This window comes from Perna viridis, chromosome 8 (assembly GCF_037379345.1).
Source record: "Perna viridis isolate PV_CMFRI_1.1 ecotype Kerala chromosome 8, ASM3737934v1, whole genome shotgun sequence".
Taxonomy (NCBI): Eukaryota; Metazoa; Mollusca; class Bivalvia; order Mytilida; family Mytilidae; genus Perna; species Perna viridis.
Window position 1 is genome coordinate 36,871,882 of NC_142452.1, and position 17,505 is coordinate 36,889,386.

The following is a 17,505-nucleotide window of genomic DNA, read 5'->3' on the forward strand; positions in this document are numbered from 1 at the left end:
TGTCTATAACTCCGATTTAGCTGAAAGTGATGTTGTGATGTTTCGTACATCATTTTCTGATAACCAGATGTGTGAAGTTTCAGCATGGCAGATTTCGAGTGTTTAAAGCCAAATGTTTCAGAGGAAAGTTCGTAAAAGACGAATAAAGCCAAATAACAACTCACTCGCTTAAGCTTAAACATTAAAGCAAGATCAATTTCATCAAAATAAATTTTGGAAAAAAAATGTTCCACGAGGGTTATAAGGCAGATGTTGACACACTGAGTCTTCACAATTGTAACTTGATTACGTAATTATGGTCAATGTTATTTTCAAATATTTATTTATATACGTGATTATTATTTAACAACAAGGCTAGATATAAAAAATTGTACACATTGATCTTCAAAATCAGACAAATCATGGCACTATGATGTTCTGATTATTCGTATTTTATTTTCAATTTACATGATTTAAGTTTAAAGTATGTTATACATAAATAATTGAATTACAGAAGTAACAAGTTTTCTGTTTAAATGCAAAATCTCATAAATGCATTGCAAAACCGAACTGCCCACCCTTCCGCAGCACTCATAGTTTTAAGTGGGTTTGTACAGTTCGTTTCTCTGTATGTTCTTTAATGTTGTTCGCTTTGATCATCGTCTCTTACATTGTCTGATTGAATACAAAACGGTATCTCATAGACTAAATTTGTAATGTGACAATCACGTCCTAAAATTCTTTTTCACATGCAAATAAACTGCTAAGCAAATTAATTAGTGTGCACCACATGATTGGGATTATTTCTTCATAGACCGAAAAAATATTTAATTGTCCTGAAATACGCATGTAATTTGCAAGTGTTCATCTTTGTTTTCTGGGTTAAACAAACTGACAATGACAAATATGCATAAAACACGTTTTCTATTGAAACAAGAATCAAAGTTATTATTATTCATATGATTGTTTTTTTATTTGTTATTATATTTTCCACGCAGTCGCTATAGTTTCGTTTTTTGCCATTGATCTTTAAAACACTCTACAACGGAATGTTAGTAACCTAATGGAAATTCTGTGTCCCGATTGGCCAAATACTGATAACAAAGTGACATTCCAAAAACTCTATTGAAATTTGAAATTACATCTCATGAATTATTATTTTATGTGAAACGTACAAAAATAATTAAGTAAACAGATCAAATTTTACTGCATCAGCTACCTTCCTTGTGATAGTAGAACCGAAAACTGACTTGTCTTTTTTATCATAATCTCGCGGGTCTACTTCTGACGCATCTGTAGTTTTTTTTCCCGTTAATTGAAAGCAGGGTTCGTGTAAGAATCGTATTATTTCAAATAACAAATGTTTTGCTGCACGAGGAAAATACTAACAACTTGTATTGATCATAATAGAATGCACCTCTTTCATTTGGTTGCTTGATACGCCTGGCTGGTTGATTTCGATTATTGCTTTTATTTTTCATGCATGTGAGAAAATAGTAAAAATTAATATTCAATTTCAACTAAAAAGCGAAAAAGCAGATAAAAGCAAGTAGGAAATGCAAATAATAAGCAAACGATAAAAATATACACAAAAGGCAACGAACAAAACAATACTAAAAAAGCAACTACAACAAATAAGAAAATAAGATTCGAAAAGAAAACAAAAACAAAATAAAACAAAAAAAAAGGAACAAAAAAAAAAAAAAGAAAAACACTAAAAAAACAGGAAATAAGGAAAAAAAGATACAAAAACAAACAAACACAAAAAAAAACAACAACAACACAACCCTTGCACAGCACCCATATTTGAAGTGGGTTTGTACTGTTCGTTTCTCTGTATTTACTTTAATGTTGTTAGCTTTTATCATCGTCTCTTACATTGTCTGTTTATTTTTTCCCGTATTGTTTTGTTGAAATCTGGCCTGTTTTCTATTCACCAGTACGAACCAACTTTCTCCAATTCTACTTCTGGTTGGTCTTTTTTGTCAACTGAGACAAACCTTTGGGTACGAATCAATCTGTGGTTCAGTTTAAACGAACCACATAATGGAAAGCACCCTTGCTTACATTCAAAACAAATTAACTAGGAAGTTTGCAAATTAGTTCTAAAAATATCAAAGCTTTTTACCATCAAAATAAGAAGGACAATTATAATACACACGATGATTACTGTGCCGGTACCAGTTCCAACTATAATCATAGGTTGTGCCTCAGATGAAACTTAAAATATATGAATGCAAAACTTAATGTTAATTATCTATAAACCATGGAATCCTTTAAAGGTCTACATACATGAACAAGTTCTTAAGTAAAATTAAAATATAAATAAAATAACGGCCATCTGACTTCTAAGGCAGAATGTTTTTTTGGTAAAATCAACGATTATAAACGAAAGACGTGTAATAAACTAATTATGTTATAATGTTTTCTTTTTCTGGTGTTTTCAATTTATTCCCATTATTTTCATCACTTTCGCATTGTTTGTTATGCATTATGGGTATTCCCCAGCGCCCAAGGAACTGAGGAAATTTCCCACTGCTTTAAAAATCTATCGTATCCAATCAATAATTATTTATATAAAAAAACAAAACAAAAAATGTGTGTCAGATGCTTAATATCAATGCATTTCATTTTTTATTCAAGGCACTTCGAATACTATGCCTTTGCCATTAACCGTAAATATGTGTTAATTCTAAATTACATCTCATCTGCACAATTCCTTCCGGAACAAGATAAAATAGCAAGATTTTTACCGACACACAAGGAACCAATATGTAGCTGACCAGTACAGTCTCGTGACCTGGATATGATACCAATACCACATGTTGCGGAACAAGAACTCCACTGTGTCCATGGTTCCCAGGGACTCAACGCTAAACACAAATAATTTGATGTGGTAAAACATTACTAACTAACAAGTAGTTAAGTATCAGTCTTCATGAAATCAGATAGGAGGTGATTCATGCATGACAAATACCAAATTCACTTTTTCGTCTAATTCAGACACAGTTACAGACCTACAGCCAGTCTAAGTTTGTCCTTGATTTGCTATAGTTGATTTCAGTGGGAGATGAATGTATGGTTTTCTAAAAAATACAGATTTGAAAACGGAAAGGACTATCGTTACGTACAAATATAGCTTTATGTAAAAACAACAAAAACAAAAACAAAAACAAATCCATGGTTGGTTTCATCATGAATCATTTTAACCAGTGACAGTGCTTTAAGAGCGTACATGAAACAAAAACAGGCAGTGGGTTGCACATGACAAATTTTGTTTAAATTAAATTTATCCATTTCATATCATAAATGCACCTCTTCTTAAAGTTGAATGTTGTTTTTTTTTATTAACTGCAATGTTTAAAGAGTAAAAAAATGCATAGAAAGCATTGAAATCAATTTTAAACGGAAGATGAGTCTTTATTCTTGTGCAAAATGTGGTTGCTTTGTTAGGGAACTTTCAAATAATTTTTCGAGCCATCCATGTTTAAGGAAAATGTGTTACCCTTTGATGTACATATGATATAAATATTACATGGGACCAAAAACAAATTAAGTAGGATAAAATTTACCTTGTGCTATCATACCATAGGATCAGCCTGATTTTTACATGTACAGCCTCTTAATTGTATCCGGTCAAAACGATGCATTGGACGATTAACTTAACGTTTACAACACTACCCTATCAAAGGGACGACACAATAATTTTAGTTAAATTACTATAGGTTTAATAAAAATGGTCGGATTCGAACTTAATCGCAGAGGCACATATATATGAAAAGAAACTGAAAAAGCATGACTTTGATTTGCCTGATAAAATGGGTCGACATTCCTAACGATAATAAAAACAAATCTTTATCAAATACATAAGCATTCAAATATATAGAATGACAAAAAAGTGGTAAAGGTGGTATTTGTTAAATTTTGAATTTACTTTTACCTGGACACAATAGGTTTCCTTAAAAAGATATAGTCTACGTTTAAATTTCAGTTTTATGAAATCATGAAAATAATCCTAAGCTTATTTACTTAACCGAACTGTTTTGAATTAAGGAAATCAACCATGATATAAAATCACATTACACACAGTACAACACATAATTCGTAATATGAATGTTGGGTGCAACAGCCTTCAACGCGAGCAAATAAACCATTCATTATCCCATGAAAAGCGCATATTACCTTACAATTGGTAAAATTGAGTCCGGTGTCAAGAAAGAATTTCAACCCTTCAGATTAGATTTGAACTGTCCTTAGCCGACCCTACACAAACATTCTTCAAAACTCATATTTGCATATTTTAGAATATTTCTTAAAGGCCGAGCTGTACAAATTTCCAAAGATATACATGTCTACAGATATTCCATTTGTATATTTTTCGTTAAAATAAGTATTTTAGATAAGAAATATGATACTACAATCTGTATATCAAAAATATGTGTAGATATGAAAAAAAGACAAGATATTTATATTTGTTTTAATAAAGTACACAAGAATCAGATTTTCAATGTACGTGAAAGAAATAACACCTTCTTTGCATTAAATTTTACCTAGACACTCGCTCTGAGAACAAAACGAAACATCAGAACTTTTACCGAAACACGGATCACCACCATTCAATGGGCTGGTACATGTTCTTTATCTGGTTCTACTACCAGTTCCACATGTCACAGAACAGGTTCCCCATTCATCCCATGTTCCCCAGTATCCATCAACTAAAATTGTTTTTGACATTTTATGGCGAAAACAATGTCGAAATGAAGCTGTTGGTATTGATGCACACTAGAACATTTCAAACAAATGAAGTAAACTTTAAACAAAAAATAATGAACTTTTTTTTTAACTTTTACCATAAATATTTAACTATAGAGAAATGACAATTGTCGTACAAAGAAGGTGAAGTGACGTATATTTGGCAATGATAAATATGTTAAATATTTTGCTTTCCATTAAAAGTTCTTATGTTATCGTGTTTTAGTAGCAGAAAACAACCGTTTCATTTGATTGCGGAATGCCGTATTGTATATAGTAGATGTATAATGCGTTCTCTATTAATAAGTGTAAAAGTTAAGGTTGACGTATAGATTACAGGTTTTGAAATAACAAAATGAGATGATTTCCTTAACCGATTGGAATAAATCATTTTCAATACTTTATGATAAGAAAAACAACGCTGCAATAAATCCACATAACTCAGCCAAAAATAATATAAAAATACGTATGTGGGTGCAATGACATTGCACGAGAGCAGCGAACTTATTCAAAATGTAAGGAAAGCGCTCTTCATTTGTTGGGTTCCGGTTAGAATCCGTCTTGAAGTACGCTGGGTCTGGAATTAAATTTTCGTCATGTAATCTTCAAGTGTGATGCGAATATTGGACCAGACACAATATTTATTGATGATTTAAGATTTACATCATACATTCTTCGTTATTGTTAATAATACTTTGATTGATGAGGGCGACTTACCAGTTTATATACCGTCATTTGACCCAAACAATTGACAATTATCTATTAGCTATATTATACTTTCAAATTCTATATATGGTGCTTCTGTGTTGTATGATGTCAGATACCAGAGATACTCATTTTTCTATACAATCCAAAGTGGAATGCATTTGTACTTGTCAAATATACATATTCATTGAGGAATCATGAATCATATTTGGAATTTTTTCCCTGTCTTGATTAATGTGTTTTCTCATAAACATGTTCACAATTTTTATATTTAAAGTAAGACATTTAAACTTGCATTATTGTTCAAGATGGCATTAATTGAATAAAAAAAAAAAAAAAAAAAAAAAAAAAAATAAGTATTTCCAGGATCATGACAAGAGAGATTCTCAAGGAGATTCACTTTTAAGCCAGAGATACATATGATCATGATGACCCTAAAATCAGTTTAAAATTAAATATATGAATGGAGGGATTTTAATTAAAGCACATGTACTTGCAACTACTAAAAGATAAAGGCTATGAGAATAAATGAAATTAGTAATAAACAAAGAAACATGTTTAATCATGAATATCTTTCAAATTTTACAAGTCATAACTTAAGTCTGTATTTCAGTAGTGTTTTTCATAGTTACTGTTGTTGATTATAGTACAAAACACCAATGAAGTAGGGTTGGTTGGAACATCTGAATGTCTATTGTAGCGCACTTCATTTTTCTGGTTACAGTTTGTGAATAACAATACGTTCATTTTTGTAATTAGAAATGACCCGCAGAACTAGTCCATCCTGTTTTCCCTTGACTCATATGTTTTTATTTCTTCCCAAAGTTTTTCAGTCTGTGAAGCGGATAGAACTTGTAAAGCGTAATATTGTCATTAACCATGGTATCAGTGTGTTCATTATTACCTTACTATTAAAAAAATTCCTCAGTTGAAGGACATGGCACAAGCGTGCTAATAATCTCCTGAATTTTTGTTTTTGTTTTTGATCAGTTGAAGTATTCCCTGAATAACTTTTGATTCATGGTTCATCTCGGTGTACCGATACAATCATAATGTGTTGTGCTCAAATCATGCATGGCGCATGGTTCAAAGCAGTAATCATAGTTGCATAAACACAGTGGTTCGTGTATATTTTAAAGGTTAAGCCCTTCATTACAGTTCCACCGTTTTGTTTCCGAGTTTGTTTTTTTTTCAAATGAGCGATTTGCATATCATACTTCCATGTCTTCAGAAAAAAAGAATCCTAAATTTCCATTTTTTGTTTGATAGATAATTCTGGACATTTTTAACAAGACTTTTAATATTGCCAGTACTGTACATGCGTATTGTCTTGTTGTTTGTATCGGTTGATGATTTTTTTTGTTATTTCAGAACTAATTTGATAAACGCAAAGATTACCTGAACTGTCAATGTTAGTGTCAAACAAAACCGGAGGCACAGCTCAAACCATACTATGTTGAGCAAACATGTTGGAGTGTTAATATTAAAAATCATAGAATGTCTGATGTCTCTATTTCATCCTCATGACTACAGATTCTTTACCTTCTGTCATAGTATCTTTACACGTGGATCAAAATATTTTATTTGACGATTTCGATTCAGAATCCTTCTGTATGTCAATATTCTGCATTGTAATTGTGCAATGATTTTAAATGCAATTTAAGATTTGGATTAAGTTATATTTACATATTGGCACTTTTTGGATTAAGTGCAGTTAATTGAAATTATAGATTTGGATTTAAATGCTGTTTTCCCTGAAACTTTTGTGGATTATTAAAGTTCAATGATTTTCATTCAAATTCATTCAAATATAATAGTTTGGGATTTGGTGCATTTTAAAGACTTTTATTAACATGATATGTAGTTTTGGATGTAGTACAATGGTTATTAAAGAATTAAAGCTTTGGATTAAGTTCCATTTTCATTGGAAGCACAGCTTGGGATAGTATCAGTGGAATTATACAAAGAATATTTCTTAGTTTTATATATATTGCAATTGTTGTTATGGATTATATGCTATGATTTAGAGTTGGGATTTTAGTGGTATATGTGAAAAAATGATTTTTGTTGGAATATACTTATGGATTAAGTACATTGAATTTCATTAGAACTATAATATACATGTATATCTTAAATAATATGAACACACGCGTAAGAAATTTAAAATCTGAATAATTGTGTAAGTAATTACTATATAGGAGTATTCAATTTAACCAAGAAAAAGCCAGTATTCACTGGATTTCGATTGGAGATGGGCAATTCAAATAAATACTAGCATAACATTGTAACTTCAAGTTATTTGTCATTGGTTGAACGTGTTACTATAAGACGTTTATTGTTTTACTTTAACCTTTAAACTTTAAAAATAAATACATTGAACATGTTTCTGTCATCAGCTTAATGCAATAAATAAACAACCAAAAAATATCAATTATGAAAAAGAACACATAAAATACCCCCAAAAAACATTGTGAGTAATATTTTTAAGCTGAGAAAATTCCCTATAATGTTGAACATATAGAGTATTGGCTGCCTTACACCTGTCCAGGTAAATTATCATGGGTGAGTGACACCTAACTCTTATAGTAGCAACAGGTCAGTTTTAATGTCCCAATAGCTTTGTCAATCCTTTCTTTTCTTCAGCATATTGGTAACAAAAGAGTGTCATCCCTTCGGCTCCTGCGTACGGAGTTTTCATATCACACTTCATACGTTATGCAAAGCTTGCGTAACTACGCAGACTCTTTGTATCGCGCTAGAACTCTAACAAATAGGCTTATGGAACAGGGTTATGTTGCGACAAGATTGAAGTCATCACTACAGAGGTTTTATGGTCGTCATCATGAACTCGTGGATCGTTATGGTGTATCCATCAGCATCATGAAAACTGATTGATTCAACGGGTCATAGTTTTCCTTTCCTCGTTTATCTACCCCGACTTGACTTTTTATGAGCAACTCGGCGGGTGTTTCTAGAAAAGCAGAGAACGCTTACCCTACCGGTGCACCTGGTCCATGCTCCCAGTTTTTAGTGGAGTCCGAGTTGCTCATTTACTTATGTTACTTTGTATGTATGACTTTAGTTACTTTATGTTCTTTGTTGTGTATATCTGTTTTCCATGTCTGGTCTTTGTCCCAGGATTACATTCATTTGATTATCGCTATAACCTTGGTTCCCTTGATTACTCTTTATTATAATGTATTATGAACTCATTTACTCCTCAAAGAACTTGAAAAAAGATGATACAGACACGGGTTTCAGTCTCATATCTTAACAAACCATACACTTAGAGATTGATGGTAAAGGAAAACTATTGACCTAACATTACTTTTTATTCCGTATTGTGAGCTTCCTTTTCATATGTGGCAACATCCCTTCAGCACCTGTGTATAGAGTTTTCATATCACAACTCTAACGTTGCCCAAGGGCTTGCCGCAACTACGCAGACTTCTTGTATCACGCTTGACTTCTACAAATTAGGATTCTGGAACAGGATATTGTTGCGACAAGATTGAAGTTGTCACTACAGAAATTTTATGGTCGTCATCATGAACTCGTGGATCGTTATGGTATATCCATCTGCATCATAAGAACCGATGTGTTCAACGTGTCACAGTTTTCCTTTTCTCTTTCGTCTAACCTGGCCTTGACTTTTTTATGAGCAGCTCGGTGGATGTTTCTAGAAAAGCAGAAGAAGCCTATCCTACTGGTGTCCAGCCCCATGCACGAAGTTTTTAGTGGAGTCCGGGTTTCTTATTTACTTTCAAAATACACATAAAGACTTAGCTTTTCTTTTTTATACAAACACACAATTATAATATGTATAAGGGGGTTAGAAGGTAGTTATTTATAACAGAAGAGAATAATTCAACTCACAAGTTTATACCTTTGCCGTCGACATTGATATGCAAGCAAAAAACAAAACAAACAAAACAACACCCCCCTAAAAAAACCTAACGTTTGGCTATAAATTTTAACAATTACCTGGCTACTTAAATCCCACTACCTACTACAGTGCAGGTAGACCGTCCTTTTACACGTATTCAATGATGATATAGTGTCGATTAAATTCTAATCTCTAAATAATCATTCGTATGTACTCATTTACACATGGACTACTTTTAAATTATTGGGTTATAGAATGAATTTATTTCATATTTGTCTTGTATTATATCCATGAGCAGTAGTATTGTGCCAGTGATAGTTGTCCAATTCGACTCATAATACAGGGCCAATATAAAATAAACATGTCCATAACACCTTTATTATTCAGTTACGTAAAATAAGAAATACATTACTTTGTTTACATATACCGTCATGATTTATCTATATGAATTCCATACCTAATGAATAAATCTTACAGTCTATAGAGATATTACTATTCCTAAATTAATCCATATTGAGCCTGTTTTTCCATAGTGAGCGTTTTTCTCCGTACTGGGGTATGTATTTCCGTATTGGTCCAGTATTGATTCTTGACATACAGTATTGAATTGATAATTCTAATCATATTTTGCAAATGAATTCGATTATTTCATATCAACCACTTGTTATAAAATATTAATATTGTAAATGATTACATCATACCAAATAGAAATTACTTTTATTATAAAATAACCAAAATACAATTTTTGCATCTGAATTGTTATGGGGTAGATATATTATGTAATATATCACTTGACTTTTTTAAGGAACAACAATTTTATCTCAACCTGGACAGTGTTGCAGATGGCATCCCTCGCTGTCAAAATCGATCCATAGCAGTCATCATATCTGCACCATCTTTATCTAGTTCTTGTTGCTTCCTCGCAGGAACCGGTACATAGATTCCATTCAGTCCATTCTGCACAAACTGTAACAGATGAATATTAATGAACCAAACAACCTGTCATTCTACAATTACAGTCAAACGTGTGTCCTCCATGGGAACGCAAAATCATGAAGATATCAAAAACATGGTATCTATATCAAATAAATTTTATGAAGAATGTTCTGTATATTCAAATAATAGATTTTTAAGTCAAGTTATTGTAGAATACATGCATGAATTTGACATGTTTTATTGTATCATTTAATTTATCTGGTGTTTTTAAAACCATCATACAAAGTCTCCGGTATAAACTATTTAGAAGAGAAATGTTTTTGTATACACTGTTGAAAGAAAATAAATTTAGTAAAAATAAAAAACAACTTTTATCAAAGAAAATAAAAACAATAAAAGTACAAACGTAAACCGTAAAATGTTTCCTGTTCTTGCTGATTACATTATCTTATAATTTTCATGTTTTAGCGATCCCTTTGACTTTGTTTGTTAAATGTTTATATTGGCTATATCAGGACTATTCTAATACAAACAATACTTTAAATAAGAATATGAATCGAAACCAAAAATAGAGAACGGAATTTTCATAACAGTTATTAATACAAAATTGTGTTAGATCCTTCGAAGCATTGAGAGCTTTACTTCAGTCTGATAGAAAGTCATATTCTCCCGAACACTTCAGGATTTATGTAATTAGTGTAGAACAATGCCCAAATAGTTTTGAACGAGAAAACAAAATGTTTTCAGGTTTTGATAGTTTTGCATTAAAAACAAAACATTCAAGTGTTTACTGTACGTAACTTTTTTTTCTTTGAAAACATCGTTGTCCCGGTAAGAAAGAAACTTCACGGCTGTTCCATGAACTATCTTAAACGCTAGTTTGACATATGGAACACCCAACACTGCAAGGGACCAGGACACCATCGCACTGGTGGTAAGTGGCAAAATCACCTGTAAGGCCCTCTACCTATAACCTCGTCCTCTTACGGGTTAAACATGCCTCACAATACCCAGAGACATTCAAGTAAGCCCGTAATACTTGCTTGAAAACTTATGTTATTGTAAATGCAAAATTCGTTTGCAGAAGGCTCATCATCAGATTCAGCAAAATGATTTTAGGATAAGAAAGAAAAGATGATAAATATTTAACCCATCAGTTAACAAACATCATATAAAAGTACTTGATATATTTTTTTAAACTGCTGGGTATTCTAATTTTTATCGAATTTTTTTTAACTTAACTGAAATGTCTGCCTTAATCTCTTTGTTATAATGCATATAGCAAAACCCGTTATTTGTAACATTTCAATAGTAAAATCTCATATAATACATTGTCGAGCTTTTTAATCCCATGCATTGGTTGGTATGTCTTGTAATTTAAAAAAAAACATGACAGTATTTGAATTTGCCTTCCATTTAATGAAACGCATTTGTAGTACACTATATGTTACAATGAATTGTGAAAGAGTTTCAATGCATGAAGCTTTTTACTTTTAAATCATTGCTATCGTAATCATTTCAGCGAGCGATCGTACGTCGTGACATATCTTACCTAATCAAACCTTTATGTGGCTCATCAAGATTAAGAAATCATGCATTCACCTATATTTGCTATATTTATGTAGATATACGTTAAAGATTATACCCATGATCTTAAATAGCAGAAGCAACCACGTTTTGCAATTGATTAGCATCAAAGAGGTAAATTGTTGGGGTAGATACCTCGAGAATGCTTGTGAATAAAATCTCGGCGACAACGATGAAAGGTATAGAATTTTGGATAGCAAGAGCTTATACAATATTGGATCCGGTAAACACGAAATAAAATGGATTTTTTTTACATCATTTAATTATATGCCCTCCTCCTTTTCGTTTTGTATCATAAAATTTAAATGGACGGAATATTTAATTGTCTTCGAATAATAATAACACAGGTATCATAACAAAGCCTAAACCCAAAACCATGACAATACTGTTTACAGTTTAAACCAGGATCAATGCAGCAGATAAACCAATACCAACCCTTGAACAGTCAAGTTTCTAGCTGATATGGTCAATAAGTGAGATGGGTTGTTGGTAAATGTGCTCTATGGCGGTAGATAAGGTCATGTGCAAATCGTTTATATACTATGATATCACTGAATTTTGTAAAATTTTATCTTAAAGAAATATGTCTGATCTTAGCAATCACATAAACCGTAGAACCGTAGAAAAGGTTCCAGCTGTATAACCGGACTTATATCCATTGAAATAGGACGCTTGCATATTTACAATAATAATATGGGCTATAGGTAATACGTTTTTTTAGTCTTCATAATCTTACGTTGTTGATAGTAGATGTTATATTATGGTATCACAGTCAATACGATGCTTATCACAATTACGAAAAAGGTGATATTAAACAAAATTTGTAGAATTTATGTACCAACTGTATGTTAAAGATGAAAGAACTACTAAAATATAAAACACATCGGTATTCAAAAGTACTAGTTCTCTATGAACTTTCTACTTTTAAGAGACTGTATTCTAGAATATATATATATATATATATATATATATATATATATATATATATATATATATATATATATATATATATATATATATAGAAATGAAAAAAATAACTGCACTGAGTGACAAAGTATTGTAAACAACAATACCGTTTGTATAACAAAGTCATACATATGTCCTTATAGTTAACAAATTGGCGAGTTGTTTAATCTTTGAGATTTTAAGTTTTTTGTTCGATGTCTAGTTAAGTACCTGTTTTTGTAAGAATCATGCAAAATCTGAAAAATGTGATACACCCCAAAAAAGGCTACATATTTTTATTTTTGTAATTAAGTTGTTTCTATGAAATGTGCAATTATTCATTCAAATCTGCCTGCTCTTAGGAGATAATCAACATTGAAAATACAGTAGATTCTATATTATTTGAGCGCCATTTACAGAGTTATCTCCCTTACTTTTGAATTCTACAGTGCATTCTATACAATTTTTACCTCCTAAGAGCACCAGTTATATGAGAAACCACATGTTAATTTCTGTTTACTATGACATTTCAAACAAAATATCAAAAATAAAAATATGTAGGCTTGTTACCCATGAATCACATTTTGCATGATCCTTAGCTGGAGTGCTACTTAAAAACGTTTCATTAATTCATGTATTACACGTATTTACTTTTTATGTAATACTATTTAAAGGCAACTGACAATACATGCTCCTTCTTTTTGACGTGTTTACTCTTATCTGATGAACCGATACTTTATATTAACATAATTAATGTAGTACTCCGTTGCAAAATAAAAAAAAATCTTATAGATTAAATGACAATTATAAACATTTTGATATGAATAGAAAGTGGGGAATATTACACAATATCTTTAGATTGAGCTATTCGAAGACTTATCTTTCCTATATTATTTTAAACACATCGAATCAACTACATTTTAATCTATCGTATGTATAAAATTTCTATTAGGCATTATGATATATACATTTAAACAAGTAACTAAAGGTAGCCATATTTAAAAGGTAAAAAAAAAACTAAAACAAATAAAACGGTATAAAAAAGAACAAATATAAATATGTCATTCTAGGACGACAATGGCATAACTTTAAAATAGATAGTAGTTTATTAGTTCCTTACCAATCTGCGACTGTTGTTATCAAAATACATAGTAGACAATTATATCATAAATGAACGCAAATCCTTAAAAAAGGGATGTGACTCCAGTGTTTCCCAGGAACACTCAAAACGACCATTAAATGAAACAATGCATCTTTTTGATCTGGATCTACTTTCATTTTTGCATCTAACCGTACATGCACTGTATACCTCCCAAAGCTCCCATGAACCGTGTGCTTAAATAACATAGACTGCATTTAAATATGGACTTTTTGTGTTTTAACTGTTTTAAGTCTTATGTTGAGGAAGGTGATGTTACAAACTTATTCATCATCAGATATTTGCATTTTGTCTAGACATCAATTGACGATTACTATAAAAAGATAAAATAAAAACGATCTTAATTAAACAAATATCACATGGAACTTACGAGTAGAGGAATACAGATTAAATAATTTCCATCCAAACTTGAAAAATGAATTAATAGAAAACGGATATTTGCATTTGGTAGTTACAAATAAGTGCAGTGGATCAAGATATTAAAGTGTTTGTTTCTTTAGTATCTGATCACACATTTGTTTATTCATATGTGTTTTCATTGTAAATTGAAGTATTTGTTATTGAATCTTACTGTTGAAACGTCAAAATTAACCTTCAAAATGAAAGTTATGAAGAAACTGTGCTTATCGGCATTATTTATGAACATAATATTCTATTAGTGCTTGATTATGTAAAGTTTTTTGTGTTCGTTAATTGGTTGTTATGCAATTCAGAAGTCATGAAAAGTTGATTTCGGGTTTTTTTTTCTCACAGAATGGGAAAAACGGATTAGAGTGGATTACAGCAATAAATGCACCACTGTATACCCGAAATCCAAACTAGTATATTTTCAGAGATGACATAAAGATCTTTAACAAGCGTAAACACACACCTTCACGTATGTTATGAGAAAGCTTATCCAAAAACTTTTAATGTATTACAAAACCATGGCCCAATAAAAGTTGTCTATTAAAAAAAACGAATTTTCGAAATAACAGCAAATAATAAAACTGAAGAAATTTTCAGTTAATGCTCTGCTTAGTGTAGTTTCCTGCGATTTAAAACTATCATCAGTCGTACACGTTTATTTACATGTAGTAAACTATATAAATCAGACGGTAATTGTATCTTATGCATAATATTTGTAAATACACGGTCATTTGATTTCAGGTTTAATGTAAAGATGAACTAATGCTCATTTATTCGCTAATGTTTACATATCTTCAATGTTTAAATTTCTAAAGTTCTAGTAAAAGTGTACCTTCTCGCTACTGATACGAGGAAGGAAATAATCTCTCAATAATAATGAAGTAAAACGTAAAAAATGAAACGGCCATTAACTGTTTTGTGAAGTATTTAACTATTGTAAGAAACACTTGTGGTCACTGTAAATATTATTTCTTCGCGGTTGCAAAGTTTCGCAGATTCTGTCATGTGAACATATTCGCATGTATCAATTTTTTCAAAAATAATGAGCGTTACAAGTGTTAAAAATCAATTTACGGGTATTTTATTCGCGTTTTTTGTCAAAAATTAGTACAACACAAACTTTAAAATTTCTACAGTATATTGTTTAGTTATAATATCTGTGTAGGAGTTCAAGATATATACAAAGGCATGTTTTAAATAAATTGTTACTCATTTAATAAGCTTTCGTACAATTGCTCTGTAAATGTATTTTCCTTTGTCTTTTATATGAGCATTCTGTAGTGTTATCCAAAGGGCATTTAAATCTCAAGGACATCAAAAATTGAAGGAAGGATTTCCATTCTGTATATGGTATTTTATGAAATGTTATGCCAGAATTATTACGCTATTGAATAACTTGTGGGTTGGCCATTCTACCTATGAAAATGAGTTAAAACAAGCAGATATATAAGTAGATTTGTTCAGGATTCACTGAATAAACATGGAATCAAAGGGTAAAGAAAACAATTAAGTGCTCATATGTCCTTTGTGATATTTCATTTAATGTAACCAGGGGCAAATTTAAAATACAGAGGAAAAGGTGAATTTTGTATGACCGCTTACTAGAAGATAAAAGTGTATAAAAATAAGACTAGTGAAGTAAAATAAGTAAGTTATTGAGAGCACCCGAAATGTAAATTATTTTTGGAATCATTTTTTTTTGCGATTTTGGGTTTCTCCCGAGTTGTTTTTTTTTAAATGTTATTAAAGTATGCTTAACTCGATTAATATGCGTCTGAGGTCAAGTACCATATCTAATAAAGATTTTGTTAATGATGCACCATTATTTTGTTATAGGTAATGACCAAATCGAGTCTTTTCCTTCTTTTTCGACAAAATTATTTTGTGCCATTCATGTTTAAGGACCACCCACCGTCCCTACTACAACATCTGATGATTATTGAAGTTCTCGTAAGATAAAACAATACACAAACTTTATCTCAGCCTTTACTTTGGCATTGTCTGCAATCAAAAAAGTTTTTTTTTTTTCAAAAATGTCCCGACATATTCAGCATCAACCCAAAAAATAGGAACATTTTTGTCGTTCATACCTTTTCATTTCTGTGCACTTTTACTTTTAAAACGGAAACCTATTTCAATAGACTGTACTTTGATTAAGGTTATTCATAAAATTCTATTTAATATTTTTTTTGTACTTTTGATAGACAAGGGACATTTAATGTTCTTATTTTCTAACCTTTTCGCTCCTTTCTATCTGATAGACAGATACAATTTATTTAAAATTACTCACAACAAATAGAAGAAAACACAAAAACAATTCTGGAAATCGTCTGTCGATGTTACATTTATGAAATGTCTATTGAATGAAAATATACACTGAAAGTAGACCATTTGATACTGTCACTAGTCTTATTGAAACATCTTAAAGTATTTTCATAGTTGTGAGTGAACAATCTCATAAATCTCATTTTTTATATCCATTTTGATTTTAAATTCAATTTTGAAATGAAGGATGTCAAATCGGAAATTTATATGTTTTAGACACGCACATTACCGTAACTTTTTGAATGTCTATAGTCTCCATCTTGTGATTTGACAGAATTACAAAATATATAATAAAAACAAAACAAAACAAAAACAAAAAACAAAACGCTTTTGTGGTTCAGTTTACAAGCCCGTAATACATGAACTAAAACAAAAATACAGTATGATAATAGATTTTATCACAAAATCGGTGAAGGAAATTTTAATCCGAAATAAATACTGCCGTTTTTAGATGTCCGTTACTACAGTTTCGGTTCACATATACCCTTTTAAATAATGACATGTGTTGATATATAAATCGATCAACGGTTATTACCTAAAAAACACTAATCGTGAGAATGTAAAGTAAAATACAAAGGGCATGATATAAAGGATTAGATGGGTTTTTTATAAGCTGAATGGTCAATGGCATGAATTATATGGACTTTAGCTATGCTTTGGTCCATCAAACGTTGCTGTTTATATAAAGTATATCGATTAAATCCGCGCGAAGTAAATGTAAACAGTTAAACATTTAAGGAACAATACACGTTTCCATCAGAGTTAAATAAGAAAGCTTTCTTTATCATTTGTCTTAAATTTGAACAAAAAGTAAGGCAAACAT

At 30.9% G+C, this 17,505-nt stretch overlaps 1 long non-coding RNA gene across 1 annotated transcript; it reads right to left on the reverse strand.

The window, feature by feature from the left end:
• Positions 1-359: 359 nt before the first annotated feature.
• On the reverse strand, positions 360-9,502 carry LOC148610374 (uncharacterized). Its single transcript, XR_015914817.1, has 3 exons — positions 9,421-9,502; positions 4,530-5,308; positions 360-3,065 (listed from the first exon to the last, which is right to left on the reverse strand). It is a non-coding gene; the product is annotated as an uncharacterized LOC148610374 (long non-coding RNA).
• Positions 9,503-17,505: the final 8,003 nt, after the last annotated feature.